Raw genomic sequence first — 6,000 nt, 5'->3', positions numbered from 1 at the left:
GTTCTTTGGTGAAAATGGAAACATTAGCCCAGAAATCGCAAAGTGTATGTAATGAGACCAAAATAACAAAACAACGTCTTTTCGCTTCCATATGTGAAGTAAGAAGACAAATAAGCTTTCATTGAGCTTATTTCAATTCGCAAGATGTTTTTTGGGTGTGCACTAGAATCACCTCCAACCAAAGCAAAAAGGAGGTTTGGGTTCCATTTGTAGATGGAAGAAAAAGAAGATGATAAAGCTTATTTCCAATTGTTGTTTTTAGCGTTAGAAAGCACACTCACCCCAAAATCAAACTGAAGTGTATAAGCCAAAATCAATATATAGGTGTTTTAGTTCCCTCTCAATGAAAAGAGGACGAATAAACTTGGATTGTTTTATTCGGTGTTCACACACCCACAAGTAGCAAAGCAAAGTGTAATAAGTCTAAGCTAGGCAAAAGAGGATGGTTTGGGTTTCATCTACTTAGAAAGAAGAATCTTGGATTTCGCTTATTTCAAGTTGTGTTCTTTGGTGAAAATGCAACATTAGCCCGGGAATCGCAAAGTGTATGTAATGAGACGAAAATAACAAAACACCGCCTTTTCGCTTCCATATGTGAAGAAAGAAGACAAATAAGCTTTGATTGAGCTTATTTCAATTCGTGTGGTGTTTTTTGGGTGTGCACTAGAATCACCTCCAATCAAATAAAAATGGTGTTTTCGGTTCCATCTGCATAAGAAGAAGCTGTGATTGGGTTTATTTCCCGTTGCTGTTTTTGGGGTTAGAATGCATTCACCCAAAAATCGCAGTTAAATGTTTGTTAGCAGCCCAAATCAATCATAGCTGCTTTGGTTCCATCTCAATCGAAAGAGCACGAATAAGCTTTAATTGTTCTTTCCGTGTTCATTCACACACAATTAGCAAAGCAAAGTGTAATAAGTCTAAACTAGGCAAAAGAGGATGTTTTGGGTTTCATTTACTTAGAAAGAAGAATAATGGATTTCACTTATTTCAAGTTGTGTTCTTTGGTGAAAATGCAACATTAGCCCAGAAATCGCAAAGTGTATGTGATGAGACCAAAATAACAAAACACCGTCTTTTCGCTTCCAAATGTGAAGAAATAAGACAAATAAGCTTTGATTGAGCTTATTTCAATTCGTGTGGTGTTTTTTGGGTGTGCACTAGAATCACCTCCAACCAAATAAAAATGGTGTTTTCGGTTCCATCTGCATAAGAAGAAGATGATAAAGCTGTGATTGGGTTTATTTCCCGTTGCTGTTTTTGGGGTTAGAATGCATTCACCCAAAAATCGCAGTTAAATGTTTGTTAGCAGCCCAAATCAAGCATAGCTGCTTTGGTTCCATCTTTCCGTGTTCATTCACACACAATTAGCAAAGCAAAGTGTAATGTCTAAACTAGGCAAAAGAGGATGTTTTGTGTTTCATCTTCTTAGAAAGAAGAATAATGGGTTTCACTTATTTCAAGTTGTGTTCTTTGGTGAAAATGCAACATTAGCCCAGAAATCGCAAAGTGTATGTAATGAGACCAAAATAACAAAACAACGTCTTTTCGCTTCCATATGTGAAGAAAGAAGACAAATAAGCTTTGATTGAGCTTATTTCAATTCGTGTGGTGTTTTTTGGGGTGTGCACTAGAATCACCTCCAATCAAATAAAAATGGTGTTTTCGGTTCCATCTGCATAAGAAGAAGCTGTGATTGGGTTTATTTCCCGTTGCTGTTTTTGGGGTTAGAATGCATTCACCCAAAAATCGCAGTTAAATGTTTGTTAGCAGCCGAAATCAATCATAGCTGCTTTGGTTCCATCTCAATCGAAAGAGCACGAATAAGCTTTAATTGTTCTTTCCGTGTTCATTCACACACAATTAGCAAAGCAAAGTGTAATAAGTCTAAACTAGGCAAAAGAGGATGTTTTGGGTTTCATTTACTTAGAAAGAAGAATAATGGATTTCACTTATTTCAAGTTGTGTTCTTTGGTGAAAATGCAACATTAGCTCAGAAATCGCAAAGTGTATGTGATGAGACCAAAATAACAAAACACCGTCTTTTCGCTTCCAAATGTGAAGAAATAAGACAAATAAGCTTTGATTGAGCTTATTTCAATTCGTGTGGTGTTTTTTGGATGTGCACTAGAATCACCTCCAACCAAATAAAAATGGTGTTTTCGGTTCCATCTGCATAAGAAGAAGATGATAAAGCTGTGATTGGGTTTATTTCCCGTTGCTGTTTTTGGGGTTAGAATGCATTCACCCAAAAATCGCAGTTAAATGTTTGTTAGCAGCCCAAATCAAGCATAGCTGCTTTGGTTCCATCTTTCCGTGTTGATTCACACACAATTAGCAAAGCAAAGTGTAATGTCTAAACTAGGCAAAAGAGGATGTTTTGTGTTTCATCTTCTTAGAAAGAAGAATAATGGGTTTCACTTATTTCAAGTTGTGTTCTTTGGTGAAAATGCAACATTAGCCCAGAAATCGCAAAGTGTATGTAATGAGACCAAAATAACAAAACACCGTCTTTTCGCTTCCATATGTGATGAAAGAAGACAAATAAGCTTTAATTGAAATTTCAATTCGCATGGTGCTTCTTGGGTGTGCACCAGAATCACCCCTAACCAAATCAAAAATGGTTTTTTCGGTTCCATCTGCATAAGAAGAAGATGATAATGCTGTGATTGGGTTTATTTCCCGTTGCTGTTTTTGGGGTTAGAATGCATTCACCCAAAAATCGCAGTTAAATGTTTGTTAGCAGCCCAAATCAAGCATAGCTGCTTTGGTTCCATCTTTCCGTGTTCATTCACACACAATTAGCAAAGCAAAGTGTAATGTCTAAACTAGGCAAAAGAGGATGTTTTGGGTTTCATTTACTTAGAAAGAAGAATAATGGGTTTCACTTATTTCAAGTTGTGTTCTTTGGTGAAAATGCAACATAGCCCAGAAATCGCAAAGTGTATGTAATGAGACCAAAATAACAAAACGTCTTTTCGCTTCCATATGTGAAGAAAGAAGACAAATAAGCTTTCATTGAGCTTATTTCAATTCGCAAGATGTTTTTTGGGTGTGCACTAGAATCACCTCCAACCAAAGCAAAAAGGAGGTTTCGGTTCCATTTGTAGATGGAAGAAAAAGAAGATGATAAAGCTTATTTCCAATTGTTGTTTTTGGCGTTAGAAAGCACACTCACCCCAAAATCAAACTGAAGTGTATAAGCCAAAATCAATATATAGGTGTTTTAGTTCCCTCTCAATGAAAAGAGGACGAATAAACTTGGATTGTTTTATTCGGTGTTCACACACCCACAAGTAGCAAAGCAAAGTGTAATAAGTCTAAGCTAGGCAAAAGAGGATGGTTTGGGTTTCATCTACTTAGAAAGAAGAATCTTGGATTTCACTTATTTCAAGTTGTGTTCTTTGGTGAAAATGCAACATTAGCCCAGGAATCGCAAAGTGTATGTAATGAGACGAAAATAACAAAACACCGCCTTTTCGCTTCCATATGTGAAGAAAGAAAACAAATAAGCTTTGATTGAGCTTATTTCAATTCGTGTGGTGTTTTTTGGGTGTGCACTAGAATCACCTCCAATCAAATAAAAATGGTGTTTTCGGTTCCATCTGCATAAGAAGAAGCTGTGATTGGGTTTATTTCCCGTTGCTGTTTTTGGGGTTAGAATGCATTCACCCAAAAATCGCAGTTAAATGTTTGTTAGCAGCCGAAATCAATCATAGCTGCTTTGGTTCCATCTCAATCGAAAGAGCACGAATAAGCTTTAATTGTTCTTTCCGTGTTCATTCACACACAATTAGCAAAGCAAAGTGTAATAAGTCTAAACTAGGCAAAAGAGGATGTTTTGGGTTTCATTTACTTAGAAAGAAGAATAATGGATTTCACTTATTTCAAGTTGTGTTCTTTGGTGAAAATGCAACATTAGCCCAGAAATCGCAAAGTGTATGTAATGAGACCAAAATAACAAAACACCGTCTTTTCGCTTCCATATGTGAAGAAATAAGACAAATAAGCTTTGATTGAGCTTATTTCAATTCGTGTGGTGTTTTTTGGGTGTGCACTAGAATCACCTCCAACCAAATAAAAATGGTGTTTTCGGTTCCATCTGCATAAGAAGAAGATGATAAAGCTGTGATGGGGTTTATTTTCCGTTGCTGTTTTTGGGGTTAGAATGCATTCACCCAAAAATCGCAGTTAAATGTTTGTTAGCAGCCCAAATCAATCATAGCTGCTTTGGTTCCATCTTTCCGTGTTCATTCACACACAATTAGCAAAGCAAAGTGTAATGTCTAAACTAGGCAAAAGAGGATGTTTTGGGTTTCATTTACTTAGAAAGAAGAATAATGGGTTTCACTTATTTCAAGTTGTGTTCTTTGGTGAAAATGCAACATTAGCCCAGAAATCGCAAAGTGTATGTAATGAGACCAAAATAACAAAACAACGTCTTTTCGCTTCCATATGTGAAGAAAAAAGACAAATAAGCTTTCATTGAGCTTATTTCAATTCGCAAGATGTTTTTTGGGTGTGCACTAGAATCACCTCCAACCAAAGCAAAAAGGAGGTTTGGGTTCCATTTGTAGATGGAAGAAAAAGAAGATGATAAAGCTTATTTCCAATTGTTGTTTTTAGCGTTAGAAAGCACACTCACCCCAAAATCAAACTGAAGTGTATAAGCCAAAATCAATATATAGGTGTTTTAGTTCCCTCTCAATGAAAAGAGGACGAATAAACTTGGATTGTTTTATTCGGTGTTCACACACCCACAAGTAGCAAAGCAAAGTGTAATAAGTCTAAGCTAGACAAAAGAGGATGGTTTGGGTTTCATCTACTTAGAAAGAAGAATCTTGGATTTCACTTATTTCAAGTTGTGTTCTTTGGTGAAAATGCAACATTAGCCCGGGAATCGCAAAGTGTATGTAATGAGACGAAAATAACAAAACACCGCCTTTTCGCTTCCATATGTGAAGAAAGAAGACAAATAAGCTTTGATTGAGCTTATTTCAATTCGTGTGGTGTTTTTTGGGTGTGCACTAGAATCACCTCCAATCAAATAAAAATGGTGTTTTCGGTTCCATCTGCATAAGAAGAAGCTGTGATTGGGTTTATTTCCCGTTGCTGTTTTTGGGGTTAGAATGCATTCACCCAAAAATCGCAGTTAAATGTTTGTTAGCAGCCCAAATCAATCATAGCTGCTTTGGTTCCATCTCAATCGAAAGAGCACGAATAAGCTTTAATTGTTCTTTCCGTGTTCATTCACACACAATTAGCAAAGCAAAGTGTAATAAGTCTAAACTAGGCAAAAGAGGATGTTTTGGGTTTCATTTACTTAGAAAGAAGAATAATGGATTTCACTTATTTCAAGTTGTGTTCTTTGGTGAAAATGCAACATTAGCCCAGAAATCGCAAAGTGTATGTGATGAGACCAAAATAACAAAACACCGTCTTTTCGCTTCCAAATGTGAAGAAATAAGACAAATAAGCTTTGATTGAGCTTATTTCAATTCGTGTGGTGTTTTTTGGGTGTGCACTAGAATCACCTCCAACCAAATAAAAATGGTGTTTTCGGTTCCATCTGCATAAGAAGAAGATGATAAAGCTGTGATGGGGTTTATTTCCCGTTGCTGTTTTTGGGGTTAGAATGCATTCACCCAAAAATCGCAGTTAAATGTTTGTTAGCAGCCCAAATCAATCATAGCTGCTTTGGTTACATCTTTCCGTGTTCATTCACACACAATTAGCAAAGCAAAGTGTAATGTCTAAACTAGGCAAAAGAGGATGTTTTGGGTTTCATTTACTTAGAAAGAAGAATAATGGGTTTCACTTATTTCAAGTTGTGTTCTTTGGTGAAAATGGAAACATTAGCCCAGAAATCGCAAAGTGTATGTAATGAGACCAAAATAACAAAACAACGTCTTTTCGCTTCCATATGTGAAGTAAAAGACAAATAAGCTTTCATTGAGCTTATTTCAATTCGCAAGATGTTTTTTGGGTGTGCACTAGAAT

Source organism: Podarcis muralis, chromosome 10 (genome assembly GCF_964188315.1).
Source record: "Podarcis muralis chromosome 10, rPodMur119.hap1.1, whole genome shotgun sequence".
NCBI classification, from domain to species: Eukaryota; Metazoa; Chordata; class Lepidosauria; order Squamata; family Lacertidae; genus Podarcis; species Podarcis muralis.
The sequence above is the reverse complement of the archived record's forward strand: the minus strand, read 5'-3'. Positions refer to the sequence as shown.